At 36.3% G+C, this 20681-nt stretch overlaps 3 non-coding genes across 3 annotated transcripts in view; all 3 read right to left on the bottom strand.

The window, feature by feature from the left end:
* Positions 1-20218: 20218 nt before the first annotated feature.
* TRNAL-CAA (transfer RNA leucine (anticodon CAA)) lies at positions 20219-20336 on the bottom strand. Its single transcript has 2 exons — positions 20299-20336; positions 20219-20264 (listed from the first exon to the last, which is right to left on the bottom strand). It is a non-coding gene; the product is annotated as a tRNA-Leu (tRNA).
* Positions 20337-20434: 98 nt separating this feature from the next.
* TRNAL-CAA (transfer RNA leucine (anticodon CAA)) lies at positions 20435-20552 on the bottom strand. The gene is made up of 2 exons: positions 20515-20552; positions 20435-20480 (listed from the first exon to the last, which is right to left on the bottom strand). It is a non-coding gene; the product is annotated as a tRNA-Leu (tRNA).
* Positions 20553-20650: 98 nt separating this feature from the next.
* Positions 20651-20681, bottom strand: part of TRNAL-CAA (transfer RNA leucine (anticodon CAA)) — a 118-nt gene continuing 87 nt past the window's right edge. The window contains exon 2 of the tRNA in view: positions 20651-20681. This exon is cut by the window's right edge and continues 15 nt beyond it. This is a non-coding gene — a tRNA (tRNA-Leu).

The raw sequence follows: 20681 nt of genomic DNA, 5'->3' as shown, positions 1-20681 counted from the left end.
GTGAGGCGTGTCAGGAGCTTTCTAGACCTAGTGACCGTCATGTATTTTATTAACATCTCCTCAGTTTGCCTCACGACGCTGGGAGAACGTCGACAATTTGGAAGCCGTAGTGATATTCACTTTTGCGTATTTATTGGTATTATGGAGTAAAATGAATGCAAGAGGGATTTAATTTTAAAATAGAAACAGCGCTGTTTCCTTCTGTTTTGTCTTTTGTTTCTCTGATAACCTATTCACCTCCCTTTTTTCTTCCTGTATTCCACTACAGTATATTTATTGGGATATTATAGAGTTTAGTGTTTTCTTAATTTAAGTGATCTGGTAATATGGTTTGAGTCTTTTGTCAATACGTCATGTGATTGCTATACTTGTATTTGATTGGTTGTTTATCCTTCAGATGAAGGAGCCTTGAAAACAAGTGATTGGGCCCATCACTTGTTCTCTTCGCTAGGTATGTGTAATACCATATTTAGTATTGTGTGTATTATATTTAAATTGAGGGTGGACAAAATAATCTGTTCTTCAAAAGCTCGCTTTATTTGCTCCAAACACGAGAGTCCTCTCTGGAACCCCAGACAAATTTCTCACGTGAAGAACACATTCTCGATAAGGGTTCGATAAGGCCCGCAAAATCATTACAGAAACGAGAATAGAAATTTAAAAAGCTCAAAATCTTTACAAGGCCACGTCGATTTTGAGGGGGTTTAATATCCCTAATTGCCTGTAACCTTTCGAGTAATGTTGGACCAAGGTATAAATTTGTTATTTATTTATTTATTATTATTATTTTTTTTTTTTGCGTGAATCGAATTTATTTAAATTTAGTGGTTGAAAATATATATTTTTTTAATCAGACAAGGTTTTCGAACTTTACAATTTTGTTGTTCTATTCAACGTTACATATATTTTTTTTACTTGTTGTTTTATAAAAATAAAACTTGTTAATATTATCTAAATTCCTTTAGTATCGTTTATCAAGTAGTGTTAGTACGATTCTGCAACCTTTGAAGACATATTATTATTTGTTTGGCTTCAGTATACCATTCTTTTTCAGTAACCTTCATTTTTACGTGCGCTAAGCGACGTTGTGAATCACATACCTGGACGGGAAACTCTTCTCGGAGAGACTACTTGTTTGAATAGAGGGAAGGGAACATAATACTTTCTTTCCTGATTTCCAAAGAATTAATTTTTCTGCGAAGGAACGGTAATGACAACATTACCTACCTTGGCTGTTACAGCACCAGCCGGAAATCGAACCCGGTACCACGCGGAGGTTCTAACCACAAGACTATGATGTCTCCCCCGTTAAATCAACTAAGAATTGCATTTTTTTTAAATTTCAGATAACATCTAACCTCATAGAATTGTCTAATGAGAATTCTAAACATTTTCCAGCATGCTCTTGGCTGAACTTGAAGTCTGCTAAGGCAAGACGAAGAACCAATCTTGTTATGCGATCCACGCTTATTCCTCATGTCGTGATAGAGAGTTGATAGATGTGACGTTTAATAAAGCAAGAAGCCATCTTATTCTTAGCAGAAGGGAGACGGGAGGATTAAAAGGGCTAAGAAGAAAGGAAACCTTCCAAACGTCTCTTCTTTGCCTCCCAACAGGCTTCTCATCCCGGTTTCCATGTCATCTCCCTTCCAGTTCTCGCTTTCTCTCGAATTTTGGCGCAGACCCAGGGAGAACAAGCGGAAGTCGATCCGTTGTATGGGTTCTTGTTCAAAGAACACGCAACCTTCTTTCCACCATGGCGAGAGTCAAAGCCAATTATCATAAGATGGATTCTCTCTCCAGCATTTCTTTCACAAAACGAATAGGGAGGCAGTCGTTAGCACGAGAAACAGTGTGGTTTTGACCCTAAGACCTGTTTTACTTGGAAGTTAAAAGAATTATGCAGAAGAAAAATGCATAAAAAATTAAAAAGGTATTAAATATTCATAAATTCTTTAGTTCTAATTATAAAATGCTTATCACTCAATACTAACATAGATCTAAGTACGGTATGAAACAGTCTTTGAAAAATTGCCTAGATCATCTAAATACTTCAGTTTTTTTTAATGTATATATACACAGCGTTTTTTTTTCTAAAAGTAAAGGTGCCGGTACGCTGGACTTCAGGTTCATAATGGTTACTAAGTTTCATCTGGCAGAATAATAATAATAATAATAATAATAATAATAATAATAATAATAATAATAATAATAATAATAATAATAATAATAATAATAATAATAATAATAATAATAATAATAATAATAATAAAGTCCAGTAGCATATCACCTACTTGTCTTGTAACTAAAAACTTATGTAAACTGTATGATTTAAAAATGTCTGATTCTTATATCTTAATTTCACAATAAATGATAATGATAATGATAATCAATATTTCTTCGTTATTTGTTTCTTGCTTTTTTTCTTTTTTTTCTTTTTGGTAAACGGGCGAAAGCAAGCTGCTACCGTTTGTTTTCAAAAGGCATCAAGAGTTTCACAAATACTGAATTTCAATAACACACATACAGTATATTGTTCAGATAATGCTCTTCAGAGCAAGGGCGCCGATCCCAGGGGGAGGAGGACCCCCAAAGCTCATGTGGGCCCCCTCGCATTTATTTATGAATATATAATATTTGGTATAATTTGAATGCAATTTGTCTTTAAATCTCTATATATGCCTTTTGCATCTGGGTGCCCCCCCCCAATTTACAGAGAAATCGGCGCCCCTTGCTTCAGAGTACTGGTCATGCTACCAAAATGTTCTACAAACCTCTACTAAATTAATGGTTAAAACTTTGCCAAAATATCTACGGGATGTTTTCATTTAATCCTCTTCCTAATAATGAATAAAATCAGTTAATTGGGTACATTAAAATGGAGACTGTTTTCTGTGGAGTGGAGTCCCATTAGAATTTTTGAAAGAGTAATACATAGTTTTCGAGAAACCCTTCTACGCTCAATTGGATTTTAAATTGTAAAGGGCCATTTCTGACTTAAATCTTGCAATTTACCAACTTTTGCAGGAAGGTAAAGATCAAGGGATTTAGATGATTAGATTGTCACTCTTAAGCATGTGTTCGTTATTATTGCAGTATGTTTTTTATAAATTCATTCTGTCACAAAAGAAGCACTTATTTGTTACAAAAGAAGAAGAAGAAGAAAGAAAGGAAATGAAATTAATGGTATTGATAAAGAACATTCGATTTCAGTATATTTGTGTGTAAGAAAGTGTGATATATAAAATTTCAATAAATAAGCAGAAAATAAAGAATTTAAAATAATAATTTACCTTTCATTACTTATATTAAGAACAAATTTAATATCAAGAATAACTTCCGAAAAAAATTACAAGCATAATTATGAAAATAATAAAAAAGATAAATAAAAATAATGTAGGTTGGTCCAAAGATGTGTTATACATGGAAATCAATGTCAGAAGATAATAAATTAGTTTCATTCGATTTAAAAGAATGGAACTAGTAATTTGCCTTAAATATTTATGAAAAATCGAATACAAATAAATTTTTGTAAGGGTTACATCCTGTGCTTTTTCTAAAGATACATACTACAAAACAGTCCCTGTGTTTACTATTGTCCAGGTAAATGTGTGTCAAAATTTATTGAGGTATGAGAACACGCAACGTTAATACAAGAACAGGGGAAGATGTCTCTGATGCATGCGGTAAAGCTTTGTTGGGAAAACATGGCGACAGGGGTGTTTTTATCTTGAATACGTCCAAGGTCTTGTACCTGGGCATTTTTGCGGGAATTGGTTTCTGGAAAACCGAACTTCAAGTGTTTTCGCTTTCTATGTTGATGTATCATGCATTTGATACGCTTTTCCTTTTCACCTTGTGCGTGTGTTTTTAAACTAAAGTATAAATAAAGGAAGGGATGCCTAGGAGTGTTTCGCACACAACATTTCTTGTAACAATTCAATATTCTTAGCAAACATGAAAGGTAACAATGCAAAATGAGTTATAAATCAGTGTTTATTTTTTTTTTTTCGCAAGATGTCTCCAGGTATATTGGCACATCCAATGTTGACTCAATGAATTCGGTACAGGTAAGGATAAAATTGATTCTGAGAGAAGGAAACTCTATTGTTGAGAGTCCCTACCTTCAGATAGAGAAAGTGACAGCGAATTTTCTTTTTAAACTGAACGGAGAGGGGGAACGGGAAGATTGGTACTACAGTGTCCGTCCTCATATTATTGGGACACAGTAGGTGGGTCAAGGTCGCAGCCCTGTTCTCTTACGTTATTCTCATCTTGCTTGTTTTTTAAAAAACTGTGAGAAAAAGGTATTTCTAACTGGGAATAATAGAAAATAACTGTGTCAACGGTATGTACAGCGGTCATATAACACTGTTACGTGTTGATTTCGGAAGCTTTGTCAGACAGTAAAGGACATAAGAATAGAATAGTAAATATCTTTCTACCTGACAATCTGTTTATTAGTTGAACGGATCCCTAAAATACGAAATCTCAAGATTTTCCAGGTAAAAGATAAAATATAGCTTCGTTTTCTTAGTTTTTCCTCATACAAAGAATTTGATGTACTATTGAGAAATTTGTAGATAAAATCCAGAGCTACATTTGGTTGCTTAACGGTAGTGCATTTTGTAAATAATATAAATTCAATTTTATTTTATACTCAGCACTTGAAAACTGAATTGATATAATTTCAATATGCGATTACGACGCATATTTTTGCTTCGATCACGTGGCACTTTAGTTTTAATATACTTCCAATCAGATTCACAAAAATAGTGACTTTTTCTTTTCTTTTTTTCTTTTTTTCTTTTTAGATAAACTAAACTGAACTTATCCCTCCTTGCTTGTCTAGTGGCTTGCGGGCGCCTTTGGAACACAGAGTTCCGCATTCGACTCCCGGTGTGAGAACACCACTGGTGCTACTCAGCTGGTTCGCACCGGTTCACTAGAACCGGTTGTTAAAATATTTTGAGTTCGCAGAACCGTTTGTTATACCCAGTCATAAACTCGGACACATATACGCAGCTGTTACTGAATACAAATTTTTCACAGCCAAAAACAAATTACCTATTTAAAGAACCTTGCTTTGCTCTGTACATATCAGAAGATTAATGGCGGGGTGGGGGAATGGCAAATTTTATTTTAAGTGTCTTTGTTTTTATAAATTCTATAGGGTTAAACATATGATCTCTCAGAACAACATATAAGGTTTATTTCTTAACCTCAAATGCTCAGATATCAAGAATGAGAACTGGGATCGCATGAGAGTAGTGGTGCGGGTTATTCATACTTGAAACATACATATCATTATAAAGAATTGTCCATCCATTGCTGGATGTATTACTTACCAACTTTTTTTTTTTTTTTTTTTTTACAACCATCTACCCTGGACATTCCGATTCCAATATATTTGCAGTCCTAGATAATTTTGTCACATCACCGTGTATTAGGATGCTGTGTAGGTCCCTTTTTGTCACTTGAGCTATCCAGAAAACAGTTTGGTTGTCTACTTTATATGGCCTAAGAGTACTATATCTATCTATCTATCCGTCTACTATCTCTTTCATATATATATAACCGGTTGTTAAAAAGTTTGAATAACAAAACTGGAGACCATCGATATTAGAACGCATTATCGTGGTTAAGTAGATCCACGGCTCATATGAGACATTTTACTAAAATTTTTGGCACCAACCCACGATAGACTAATATCAAACAGACAGTGCAAGCTGAATTCAGAGGCATTATTCGGGGCTCTTTAGTGATATTATCCTTTAAAATGAATAACAAAAATAATGAAACATTGTATTTTAAGTATATTATTACCGATGAAAGTAGGGCTAATAGTAAATATTATAGAATAATATAAACACTTAATAGCATATGATAAGTTCTGAAGTTTAATGAGTTCTAATACTTCCTTGTTCTCCATTATGGGCTTCTCCAAAGACTTTACTTTTCTGTCCTATAATGCGAATGGCTTCTGTAAAAGTTCACAAATTCAGGAACCCTCACAACGGATACATCTCCTTCACATAAACTCATCGTCTGAATATTTGTGTGGTGAGTTCTCCGACGATTACGACTTGAGCTACTTAGGATTCTTGGTCAATACCGCCTTTCTTTGTAGTATGATACTTCTATAAAGTTTGTCTAAATTACCACCTTTGAAGTAAATTTTGTGTGGTTTGTTCGTTAATAATCATCAGATTCCGTATGCCTGTGCATCAATTCTTCATAAATGCGTTTGTGCTTTATTTGACATTCTTGGCAAATAAATCAATAAACTATTAATAAAAATAAATGTTTGTTGTTTTTTATTCCTAAAGAATAATAAGTTTGTTTATTCAAAAGCAAAAAAATAAAAGAACTAACAAAGGGCGATAGCTACATCTTAGTTATGCCTGTTAGAAAATTCTTTTAAACACTTAACTTCAAGATACGCCATTTTTAGAAAGTTCATATCTCCGTTAATACAAGCTATTCAGAAAATTCTTACGGTTAATGGATTGCGGCCATAACTCAAAATTACAATTTTTCAAGTCACGGCACCTCGCCCCTTCATCAACGATTTTTTTTTTTTTTAAATAAATCGGTAAATACCAATTTGTAAATTAACTAACTAACTGTATGGCCTATGGAACCCGGAGGTCCAAAGCCGAATTCGCAGAAGCTCTCCACTGACTTCTATCCTCAGCCAACTGGATCCAGTTTTTACTTTGTATTTCTATGTCTGCGAGATCCATCTTAATATTGTCCTCCCATCTGCGCCTAGGTCTTCCTAATGGTCGTTTTCCGATTAGTCTTCCAGTTAAGACTTTGAAAGCATTCTTACTTTCTTCCATTCTGGCTACATGACCTTCCCATCTGAGCCTCCTAGATTTCATGACCCAAACAATGTTTGGTAAACGGTATAAAATGCAGTTCCTCGTTATGAAGTTCCCGCATTCCTCATTTTCGTTCGTCTTGGGTGCGAATATTCATCTCAGGATCTTATTCTCGAAACCAATTTTTAAATACGAGCAATAATAAAGGCAGCATTAGCTCAAAATCCAGTAGTTCAAAGCCGCGTCATGTAAAGTATCTCAATACCTACTTAGTAGTAATAAAACTAATTACAGTATTCGTTACAAAGAACAATATTTGTAAACGTTATTTACATAATTTTTGCTGCAGTTGTATACAACTTCCAAGAATATTTTATTTTTATAATACCGTATTATAAATCTGGGAACAGCAAATAAAATAATAAACATGAGATTTTGCATTTCTTTCTTTCTCGAAGATTGTTTCGCAATGGAGGTGTAGCAACATTTAGTAACGGAACGGAAGTATCCTTACGAAAAAAAAAAAAAAAATCTGAAAGAAACGATTCAACCATTAAAGTGTGGATCTGCTCTGTGAGGTTCAGGGAAATTAGGATGGCCAACACTGACGACCCCATGCTACTGGGACTCATACGAATGGATAGTTTTGACATACTTGAATTTTTTTTTTATTACTGTAAAAATGAAATGAAATCTTACAGTTTAACATCCGACGATTATGCCCTTTTGGCTAAGGGAGACGGTTGATTAAGATAAATGAATGGCGATGGAAGATTTGGTGGAATGAAAATGTGGGAGGAAACGGGAGTACACCGAGAAAACTCACGAACACGAAGTTGTCCAACACCAAATTACTTGAACGGGGATCGAACCAGGGACCCTGCGTACCAGAGGTAAACGTTTTACCACTTAAATTAAAATTTGTAAAATTATATAAAATGCCATGATTTGGTAAAAATCGACTCAACTTCAATAATATTTCAAATTTCTAAAATAAGAAACTTATTTACCTGTTCTCCTACCCTTCCGGAAGTCATCTAGATGGGTCCATGAAAAATATTATGGAATTTCACGTTTTTTTTTTAAATTTTTAATTTAATTTAATTTATTTGCAAACAAGAACACAACAGACATAAGCCTAATTACAGTGTTGGTGTATTACAAAATAAATTTACAATGGTTTTCTTAAACATATTGTAGTTCATGTTACAGATGTCAATTTCTTTGTGTTCGATACATAATTTATTATAAGAAGAGCATGCTCTTCAGATTGGTGACTTCAATCATGCGCTGATAGTTGCTTAAAAAAAAAAAAAAAAAAAAAAAAAAAAAAAAAAAACCAATAGAACAGGCCAGAGTTATCAGCAGTACTATTTTATGCAGAAAAATTATATCTATCACATTACGCCTTTGTTCAAATGTAGGGATACATAAGTTGTATATTAATGTTAAATAGTTTTCATAAGAAGGATAGATTTCAGTTCTCTTGTGTGCCAAGTATTTGATAGATTTAGATTGGACTTTTTCCAGTTGGTGTTGGTATTGCTGTTGAGATGGGCTCCAGATCACAGCAGCACACTCTAGTTTTGATCGGACATAGGAATAATACATTTTTGTTAGTGTGGTAATATTGTTAAACTTTTTTCCAATTATAATTATGAATCCTAACATCTTGAGAGATTCATTAAGTATGTTCACTATGTCGTTATTAAATGTTAGTTTCGTATCAAATATAACTCCAAGATCTTTGACTGAATTTAATCTATTTAGTAAGATCTGATTCATTGAATAGTAAAATTTAATTTGACTTTTGTTTCTAGTTAACGATAAAAATACTACATTTATTTATGTTTGCAATAAGTTTATTAAGTCAGAATATCGCAATATTTTCTAGGTCATGTTGTAAATTGAGATTTGTAATAATTAATGTGAAAAAAGGATCTAAATATTGTGATCATTCTCACCCAATTTTGTCGTTCCGATTTAATGTTACACCTGATCCATAGCAGTTATCAACGTGTAATAGAGGTCTGCACGGGCCCCGCCCGGGGTCGGGTCGTAAATTATTAAATATACAACCATATTTGTCGGGCCTTTTCGGCCCTAACTGTAAATATACTATATATCGATATTTATTGGACCGTTATTTCAGGAGAGCTTTTAAAGCACAACTACAAAATTAAACCTCTAATTGCTGTAAATAAAAATACAATTTTGCATTAATAATTAAGTTTCTGTAATTCGGGCTTATTTCGGGCTCATTTGATTATTACACGAGTTCGGGCCGGGCTCGGGCCTAAATGCTAAAACATATTTCGGACTCGTGTCGGGCCTCCCTTTATAATTTCACGGGTCGGGCCGGGCCCGGGCTAAAATGTCCGGCCCGTGCAGACCTCTAACGTGTAAACAACATACGCATTACAAAAGAATCTACTGAAAACTGATTTCTGCCTTTTGGAGAATTTTTAAAGAGAGCTGTCGTCAGGAAGACTTTTCTTTCCATAAGAACAGTATATTCGGGGAAGGAAGTACGCTTATGTTGGTTTGTTAAGCCCGCTCTTTCTTTGATATAGCCCAGAAGGTAGAGATGTTGGCAATCGACTGGCAGAGGCCGGATGTTCGTTCCTTCTGAAAGACAATGGAGAAAGATGTTCGGTGATTGTTTCCCTTTGGTTGTCAGGTGGCAAGCGTCGAGAGTCTCTCATCTTCACCTGTCTCATCATTTCTCCTCTCTTTCTTGTCTCTTCTTTCTTTTGACCAGTTTTCATCAACTTTCCACGCTAATGCCGCTCCTCCGAATTCTCCCCAATTCATTCTTCAGTTTCCGCTTTTCTTTAGGCTTCTCTTGTTTATTATTGGGTGATGTAGCTTTCTATTTTTTTTTATGTTGAACGAAGCTGGGGTGGGAATTTTCTATCAGTGGGCGGAGGGGATCAGATACCAAGATTTCCTTTAAAAAAAAATTGTCAACCGTTAGATAGGAGGGAATGAATTTATAACGGATCTAAACTGTAGCATTAATAACTCGAACGGGCTACAAATAAACCTTTAACACTAAAATAATATTTGTAGTATTTCAGTGAAAGCTGAAAGTTCTTCGTTGCTAATAGCCCTTCCCTCTGGCCTAGTGGCTAGCACGTCCGCCTTTGGTGTACGGGATCCCGGGTTCGGTTCCCGGTGGGAGAACCTTTGAAATTTTAACTGAACTGGATGAGTGTGTGTTCGTGTCCCAGTCGAAGTTGATAAAGATGAAAGAAACCTTGTATACGAGGAAAGTCAGGTGCTCAGGAAACTGAGGTATGATGGGTTGATCTTTAGAAAGAAAGCGGTTAATATACGCGCCTTTGGCATGGAAGGCCCGGGTTCTATTCCCGGCGGGAGCTCATGTGGTTCGGACTCCACCTTAAGGAGGGGGCGGGGGGGCTCAGTGGTAGAGCGTTCACCTCTGGTGCATGGGGTCCCGGGTTCGATCTCAGCCCCCTCCAATTGAACTTTGTGGTGGACAAACACCGTGCTCGGGGTTTTCTCGAGGTTCTCCCGTTTCCTCCCACTTTCTTCATTCCACCATATCACTCATCTCATCATCACCGTTTCCTTTAGCCTAATCGGCATAATCGTGGGACGTAAAACTTACAGATTTCATTTCATTTTTTCCACCTTAATCAGTAGGTCCTGTCTTATACAGCCTCGCTACTGAAAGGGACGTTAAACTCAAAATCAACTCAACTCAACTCAGTGAAAGCTTGTCGAAGATAACCACCTATGGTTCGATTAAAAAAAAAAAAAAAAAAACTAAGGGACAGAGTCATAAAGCCTAAATCTCTGCATTTACAATAGTATGAAGAACTTAAGCAACAAAGCGAATTACATTTAATTAATTAATTTGGTAACAAGTTGTGCTTTTCAAATTGTTAATACTGTGGCTTTTATGCGCGGAGTCTTAGGTTTGATTCCTGACTTTTCTCTTTGCTGAGTCATCATTGCGAGACGATTGGAAACCAACTCGAATTAATACGTCCGGCCGGTCGTAGCACTTCTTAAGGTCTAACATAAGATAATTTACTAATATACCAAAACAATGAGGAACTAACAAAATACATAGCCACCATAGACGTATAAAAGCTTACTGTACATAAATATTAGCGCTGGTGAATCAACCTTCACTATATTCATACACAATATAAACTATATGCAATGGAACTAACTATGATAAATTTCCCTTGCGTTCCCTTTACGGGAAGTACCTTTTATAATAATTCCAGAAGAATAGTCTACATAGAATACAAGCTGATGAAAATAATAATTATATCTTATTGGTCCACTGATTTGCTTGCTTAAAGATGGATAAATAAACGTGGCGAGAACTAGTCGATATGATATATATGCAATTTATTGCTCACGATGTAATCAGGAGCTTACAGATGGAGTGGGTCAGCAGGTAGTCAGTAGGACGCACGTGACCACTCTGACCCACCACCTATCGTGACCCACTGTGACCCACTAACTCACCGTGACCCACTCTGACCCACCAACTCACCGACCCATTCTACTTAGTGCATTATAGACAGCATCTTCTGAAGACTGATGAATTTGTCTACGTTTTACTTTCAAGATCTCCATTTTTCTTCCTTTTTAATTTCTTTCTATTTACTTAGCTGAGATAAGTAAGTGAAAAAAAATCAGGCATTTTTGGATATTGATATTTGTAATTGTAATAATAGCAATGGGACTTACTACTTAGCTTTCGAGACACAGTCGAATTTTACACTTTTTTTTTTTTTTTTTTTTTTTTTTTTTTTACGTTATCCTACTTTATCTTGATTTGAGACTTTCAAAGTTCATCCTATTTTGCACTGAAAAATATCTGCGATTCAACAGGGAAATAATTATATATGATAACTAAATTGAAATTCATTGTAATATGGAGAAGCCTGCTTGGTCTAGTGGCTAGCACGTGTATGGGGTCCCGGGTTCGATTCCCGGCGTGAGAGCCATTGTGATTTTAACTGTCCTCGATGTTTGTGTCTCTGTTGTTCTAGGTGATTGGAAAAGCAAGTTAAAACGAGTACAGCAAATAAAATTAGTAATAAATAGTTCAAGTAAGTTACTGAGGCACGTTCGGTGAGTCCGTTAACTTAAAAAAAAGTGGCTAGCACGCTTGACTTCGGTTCGATTACCAGCAGGGTACATATTCCACTATAATCAGCAGGTCCACGTCTTCTTTAGCCTACAAGCATAACGTGAGACGTTAAACTAAACCAAACCAAAATCATTGCAATATGGCCCAAGATATACACGTTACCATTTTATATCGTCAAAGTCAAATCCATCGGTATTGTAACAGAGCGGTGCTTAAGCGATTGACCGTAGAAATTCAAACTCCGATTAGTTATAATTTCACAGCTCTGATTTTATTACAAGTGCAAACTCTTCAGTCAGTGGAGCGGAGGGTGTGGATCATGGCAGAGTTGATGACGATGGGTTTTGGTGGGTCATGGTGGGTGGAGAAACATGGTTGGTCATAGGTCAGAGTGGGTCACGGTGGGTGCTGGGTCAGTGAGTCATGGGTCAAGTTTTCATTGACCCACGCCATTTCTGCATGAACTAGTTTTGAGAACTGAAGTAACTAGATGTATAACAGTAAACTGATTCCATGGGTTTCATCGAGATGCACTGAATACAGTAACTTGGAATATTGAATCATAACTTATTCCGACGGATATAGGATGGGTAAGGAATCCATTCGATCACGTAGAAAGTGTGTATTAGTGATGTTAATATGATTCTTCTTTTCAGTATTCGAACAGTTACTGGAAAGATTATTCATTTCCCGAATAATTGTTCGTGTTTATCCGAGTAACTGTTCAAACCATTATTCCTTATCCGAGGAAACTGTTCCAATAATTTTTCTTTATCCGAGTAATTCTCAAACATTTATCACACGAGTAAATTGTTCCAATAATATATTTTCATTGTCCAAGTAAATTATTCCAATAATACTTTTTCATTGTCCAAGTAAATTATTCCAATAATTTTACATTATGCGGGTAATTCTCAAACAGTTATTCATTATCCGAGTAATTTTCAGTTATTCATTATCCGAGTAAATTGTTCTTATAAGTGCTCTTTATCTGAGTAATTATTCCAATCCAAGTAAATTGTTCAAATAATTATTTGTTATCCGAGCAAATTGTTCCAGTAATTACATAATGTCCGAGTAATTCTCAAATAGTTATTTATTATCCGAGCAAATTGTTCCAATTACAGTTTTTTCGTTGTCCGAGTAAATCTTCCCAATTAATTATTCGATATTTAAGTACTTTTTTTTCAAATAATTATTTCTTATTCAAGTAGTTGTTTGAATAATTTTGCTATAAACGAATTTTATTCGAATTTTTAGCAGCACTAGTATATACGACTAGGTAAATTGACATGATTAGGCTAATTTATTTGGATAACATGGGCTCAAGGAACAACCATTATCATAGGTATTCTGCCATTATTGGCATTTCACTTGCCGTAACGGAGAAGCTTCCATGTTCCACGACGTACGATTTCTATGTTTTGATATCGTCCATTAATTGTAGTCTCCTCCGTCCCCTCCCTCTCTTTCCTGCCACCATACCTTCTAGCACGTCCCTCATGATACAGTTTCTTCTTAGCCAATGTCCCAACCAGTTTCTCTTCCTCTTCTTAATAATATCTAAAATTGTTATTTTCTCCCCCACTATTTCTCATTCGTTCATCTTCTTCTCTTGTGTTAATTGAACCACGTGTTCCCAATTATTAATGGATCCTGTGTACAGAAATTAACCAGTCCCTCTCTCCTTTCATTTCTTTCGCCTAAACCATATTTGCCTACGACACTACCTTTCTGTTTTCCATTGAAATCCCCCATTCAATTACACATGTGTCCTTCTTCTTCCTGTCTATTTCTTCTATTTTCTCATAAGTTTCCTCTACTTCTTCAATTGTAGTGATCGGTGCATATATCTGAATCACTACTAGATCCTTCTTTTTCCCTTGAAGTCTTAACGTTATAACTCTATGATCAACACATTCAATTTTCAGCACCTTCTCTTTTAAGCGCTAGCCAAGAATTATTCCTACACCATTATCACCGTCCTTTTCATTACCTGAGTAAAACGTTCTATATCCTTCGCTGTTCAACAGCCCATTACTTTTCCATGTTACTTCACAAGCTTCTATCAAATGTAGATTATCTTATCACACTTCCTCTTTGAGATTTTCTAATTTTCCTTCCTGTAACATGGTACCTACGTTCCATGTCCCTATCCCAAACCTTTTGCTCTTGCATATCTTTCTTCCCAACATTGTACTCTGTACACAATAAGCAATAGTATCCGGAAAATTTATAAAGGACATGAATACACGTTGTATGTCCATATGAGAGAATCAGACGTACATTCATCAATAAAAGAAATAATCTATGATACAATTATAAACAGATTACATATAAAATACAAGGGACATCGGAGTCTAGTGGTTGGACTTAAGTTCGCGTGGTTCCGGGTTCGATTCCCCAACATCGTGATGCGAACTTGGGAGTCACGTGAATAAAAGACATGACAGGTCTAGAAAGCTTCTGATACGACTGTTAGAGACAGAGCGACGCAGCGCGCTGACCACGTGTTCGTCGCTAGGTTGGACGTAGTTCAACCGATCACTAACAGATGACGTTGGAGCGGCTTAGGTTCACAAAGGGCTGTTACGCCACTTGGTTTTTGGTAGATATAAAATACTCTATCTACTTTTAAGGGGCCGCGGCGGCTCAGTAGTAGAGCGTTCACCTCTGGTGCTTGGGGTACCCAGGTTCGATCCCAGTCCCCGCCAAGTGAACTTTGTGGTGGACAAACACCTTGTGCGTGGGTTTCCTCGGGGTTCTCCCGTTTCCTCCCACTTTCTTCATTCCACCATTTCATTTATTACTCATCATCACCGTCTCCTTTCGCCAAACCGGCATAACTGTGGGACATAAAACTCAAAGATTTCATTTCATTTGTATCTACTTTTGTCACTGACTATACAAAAATTATTTTATTGTATTTGGTGTCGCGTCAAGTTACACAAAATGAAAGAGCGTCGCTATGCGAAAAATTTTGGAAACCTTTTCTCTATAGAATGCATAATTCATAAGGAGACATACGAGTATAATAAAATTTAGTTAAAGTTTCGTTACAAGACTGGAACTTCATTAAATTTAATTTTGCTTAACCTTTTCTGTAATAAACTTACAAGACAATTGTCTGCTAAGTACTGTACATACAGTCACCTGCGAGGAGAAGAAGAAGAAGAAGAAAGATGCATGCATGTATCTTGCGCTGTAGCTATTGTCGTCCTGTTAAACAGCATCATCGCTGTACAAGGGCCATAAATGTCATTTCCCACTGGGAATTGAAAAGATATTTTAGTTAGAAGACTTCAGACATAATCTGATTCTTTTTTGTTTTACAATTTAATTCTTTTTTTTTCTTTCTTTATTTTTTTCAGAAAGCGTTTTGTTGTTCATTTACAGAGACATGAGAAGTTCACATGAGCGTTTAACATACAATAACAGAACACACTTTGCACTCACATATGCCATCGCCTTTTATATATATGTATAAAACAACAAAAGAGTACCTTTGCCACGGGTCAACTGTATAGTCTGCAAGAAAATAAAAAAGTACAGATTGTCCAGGAGCTTCGTTTTTCCTTTTGAGTAAGTATATACGAATACATTAACCATAATTGACAACGATCTTTCGCATGGAAGCATCACGCAATCAATCTTTTTTCTTTTCATTTTTCTTTTTAATCAAATGCAATTCTACAGCAGATGCATATACAGGGTGTATCAAAACGGGCTTTACAACTTTGAAAACGCATTCTGATTTATTCATTTATCAAACAGACGTGGTTTTGGTGTCATTTTGAAGCGAAATACATCAAATTTTGACTCACGTAGTACACTAGTTCAGAAACAAGCCACCGAAAGCGCTAGTGGCAGTTGCAGCAAAGATGGCTGCCTTTACTGGTCCCAAGCGTTGTAGTTGTGTGTTTTAGTTTGAAGAATCCAAGTCTGCGACAACTGTGCAACCTAATTTTCGTACAAAGTATGGTAAAGCTCCTCCCAGTAGGCCTACTATTTATCAGTGGCATAAGTGTTTTATTGAAACTAGATACTCGGTAAGACACAACAAATCTTCAGGTCGTCTCCGTACGTCTGAAGACGTTATAGAGCAAGTGAGACAAAGCTTTGTAAACAGTCCTACAAAATCAACCCGGCGTACTTCTCCACAGCTGGACGTCCCACACACCACAGTTTGGCGTGTCTTGAGAAAACGGGTGCATCTCAAACTTTATAAATTACAAATGATGAAAGAATTAAAACACACTCTGATAGGATGTGGGTCGCATCACCAAGGAAATTTACTGGCGCCGTCTGCCCGTCGAAATTCTCCGTAGGCTATTTTTCCCTGACCATCTCTCCTCATGCAAAAACTAAAGTATAGGCCAAAAATCACGAAGGAGTTACAAATATGAACTGATTTATTATTATTATTATTATTATTATTATTATTATTATTATTATTATTATTATTATTATTATTATTATTATTATTTATCATTGGTGTCCATCGATACAAGGTTTGTCCATAAAGTAATGAGACTGGCAGCAAGATGGCGCTCCAGTCGCCAGCAGCATGCTCTTCACCGGGAGGGTTTATGTTTGTGGGTCTAAGCTTAGCAATGCTCCGAGCTGCAGTGCAGTCACTTCCGAGCTCTGATGCAGTGAAGTTCAAGCGTGGCGCGAAAACTGTTTGTGAGTTTTTGTCACGGCTCTTCGGTAATTAATCTTACTCTCAGACGACGGTTGAGTCCAGCAGATTATTCATTTTGGCCACATTTTTCTCCAAACTACTCGTTGAAGGGCGTCCAGATTACTCCATGTCTTTAACGGTCTCTAAGACCCGGGTTCGATTCCCGGCGGGAGCTCATGTGGTTCGGATTCCACGTTAATCAGTAGGTCCGCGTCTCATATAGCCTCGCTGCTGAAAGGGACGCTAAACTAAAATCAACTCAACTCAACTCTTTAACGGTCTCCTGTCCGTCCTTGAACTCACTGAATCACAGGAAAACCTAAGCCGTTAACAGAGCATTCATTATCGTTCTAAGACCCTTTGACCAAGACAAGCTTCTTGAAAGCAAACTTTAATATGAACGCTCCATTTATCATGTTTCTGCTGTGCCAAAAACTCAAAAAACACTTTTTGCGCCACGCGTGATCCTCACTGCATCAGAGCTTGGACGCGACTGCCGTGTGTCGCGTTGCTTAGCTTACAAGGAGAAGGCAGACTTTGGTAAGTGAACTTCGGGGCCATTTTTTGCGAGGACGTAGTACACATTTAAAGAGTTAATATTACAAACTGGGAGAGAGCAATGGGCAAAAATAAGGGAGGAAAACTGTCTTCAAAAGTTTTCTACTCGACACATGTACTGTTCGACGCGCAAATTTAGCAAGTAACGGCGTGGCAGAGAGAGTAAAGCGTTGAACTCATAAGCAAAGGGTCCCAGGTTCGATTCCCGTTTGAGTCAATATTTGTTTTCTTTTTGCTTCAACTAATAAAGTAACCATTTGTAACTGTAAATAAAATATTAATTCACCATATGTTTATAATGAATAAAACAATAGAAATTTTAAAATCACTTGTAAAATCTTTCAATGTTCCAAGTTAACTAGCAAGAAAATTTAATCTATTCCGTAAATATACTAATATCACGAGTTGTATTATGGTTACGACAGTCTACGGCACCGATTTCTCTGTATTTTAGGGGACCCATTCATAAAAAATACATACAACAATACATGTAACAATAAAAACTCATATTCATGGGGCCCACATGAGCTTGGGGGGACGGGCCCCCCATGATCGGCGCCCTTGACGACAGTTGTTGTGTAATAAATGTTCTTGACGCTTCGTGTCTACATCTGTTGACAGTTGCGACTTACGAAGGAGTTGAAGAGGGAAATCCCCTTTGGTAATACTGGATGTTGCTATAACCAAAGCAGATTTCCCCCTTATTCCCCTTGTAATTCTCACACTGTCAACAGATGTAGACACGAAGCTTCAAGAACATTTTTTACACAACGACTGCAGTAACAATAATAATTACGGAAGAGATTAAATCTTGTTCCTAATTAACATGGAACATCAAAAGAATTTACAAGTGATCGAAAATTTCTATTGTTTTATTCATTATAAACATATGGTGAATTAATATTTTATGCCTACTTTATTGGTTGAAGCAAAAAACAAGAAAAAAAGTCGACTCGAACCCGGGACCCTTTGCACTTGAGTCGCTGATTCTTCTCACTCTACCACGCCGTCACTTGATAAGTTTGCGTCGAGTAGAAATCTTTAAAACGGCTTTTCTCCGTCATTTTTACCCATTGCGCTCTCCCAGTTTGTAATATTAACTCTTTAAATATGCACTACCACCTCGAAAAAAAAATGGCCCCGAAGTTCACTTACCAAAGTGTGCCTTCTCCTTGTTAGATCACCTACCATAAGTCCACCTGCCGGTGAGCGCGCTGCTGGCAACTGGAGCGCCGCGCTGGGGCTAGTTGCATTATTTTATGGACAAATACTGTATTTTACAGAAAAGACCTCGGATGGAAGATTCTTTACACTTATGTGTGGAATATCCACTGCAGGACGCACAATAGTGTCAATCATGTTTCGATATCCACCATCAGCCACCGTTACTGCATTGGATTCATCATCTTGAAAGTAGTATGATCGTTTGATTATTTTCTTTGGGGCTATCTGGAGGACGAACTGTATGTGAACAAACCACAAACAATATAGCAGCTCAAAGACAATATTCATGCAAAAATGCGGCACTCGGACCAGAAGTGTTGAACCCTGTCATGAACCAAGTGCTACACAGGATCCATATCTGTGAGACCCAATAATGGCGAACACATGCCTAAGATTATATTCCACACATAAGTGTAATCAATCTCCCATAAGTGTAATCCTTGATCTTTAAGTTTATGAAATATCAATGGGAACTAATGATAAATAAAAAGAAATTAAAGTTATAACCACTTCTTGACTTTTGGCTTACCCTGTATAATGTACAGTACTTGAGAGCAGACTGGGGACGCCAGTACAATTTTAAATTGCACGCCACCTCGTTCTCCTTACCCACTCTTCCCTCTCTCTAAAATCTGTGTGTTACCATGGGTACCGATATTTATTGTACAGTACAGTAAAGCCCGGATTATCCGCGAGTGCTGCGATTTTTTTTTTTTAACATTGCTGCATTCGCGATCAATTATTTTTCATAAGTAGTTGCTGCCCTGTTGTTGTTTAAAAAAGCGTAACTGAAATGTTTGTTACAATTCCTTTTTTTGTTTATTGTTCTTTATTTTAGTGATTTAGATGTAGAACAAAGGTTTCTGCTGTACTGTACATAGTTTAAAAGTGTTTTTTTCTTTTTTTGTTATTTGTACAATTAAACATAGTTTTTATGCTGAACTATTATTTTCTCGTGTTTCTATCTCATTTTAAATCTTTTTTCGAGTTACCCGCGATTTCCACTCTCCACAGTGCACTTGCTACCCAATTTCGCGGATAATCGTGGTTTTACTGTATTTAAATAGTGACGCAATATTTTTTCAATTCCTATTGAAACCGGAAGTGACAATACCAGTTAGATTAATTAAGAATGAAGATGAAATCTATTCTTGGGATGCTTAATTGATTGCAGAAAACCGCTTCTTGCTAACGATGACCGTTTTCAATCTATTATGATCACGTTAAAACCGGAAATGGTTGATTTAGGTCACTTTCGACTTGATTAGATGACTGAAAGATAATAGGATACCCATGCTTAGAAGGCTAAATCGAATTCCAAAAACAATCTTTCCTTTCCCTGATCGTATTGCTCTATGTAGAGCAATATTGAAAGTAGAAGAAGTTGTTGCCAATATCTACCTCTTTCGGTTTTTTTTTTTTAAATACGGAGTTAAAGATGAAAATGAAACAAAATAATCTTCGCCAAACAGCTTCAGTCTTGTATGACAACGTATCTTCTTCTTCTTCTTCTTCTTCTTATTATTATTATTATTATTATTATTATTATTATTATTATTATTATTATTATTATTATTATTATTATTATTATTATTATTATTACAGTTGGCTATTTTATGTAGAATCAAGGGTATCACATTTTGAACAATATTTACCATATATTTCTTAACTTATTAAAAGAAAATCAATAAAGAAGGACGAACATCTATCTAACAATTACGTCCTCACAACTTGTTTTGATACTATGTTACAGCTATAGTATTTTCTCTAACAAATTTGAAAAATTCCCAGGAGTGGGATTTGAACCCACGCCCTCATACGAGGACCAGAATTACTCACGCCACAGTAGATGTGACAAGCTCTCGCTTGAGTCTGGCGCCTTAGACCGCTCGGCCATCCTGACATGCTTTACAGGATAAATTACTCAGCTACTTGAAGTAGTAACGTTTGTTCGAAGACTAATAGTTTTAGTTTTTCTATTAAAAGTAATAAAGAAATATTTGTCAGGAGTGGGATTCGAACCCACGCCCTCATACGAGGACCAGAATTACTCACGCCACAGTAGAAGTGACAAGCTCTCGCTTGAGTCTGGCGCCTTAGACCGCTCGGCCATCCTGACACGCTTTACAGGGTAAATTACTCAGCTACTTGAAGTAGTAACGTTTGTTCGAAGACTAATAGTTTTAGTTTTTCTATTAAAAGTAATAAAGAAATATTTGTCAGGAGTGGGATTCGAACCCACGCCCTC

This window comes from Thermobia domestica, chromosome 2 (genome assembly GCF_964235325.1).
Source record: "Thermobia domestica chromosome 2, izTheDome1.hap1.1, whole genome shotgun sequence".
NCBI lineage: Eukaryota > Metazoa > Arthropoda > Insecta > Zygentoma > Lepismatidae > Thermobia > Thermobia domestica.
Note: the sequence above shows the minus strand (reverse complement) of the source record. Positions and strands in the feature narration are given on the sequence as shown.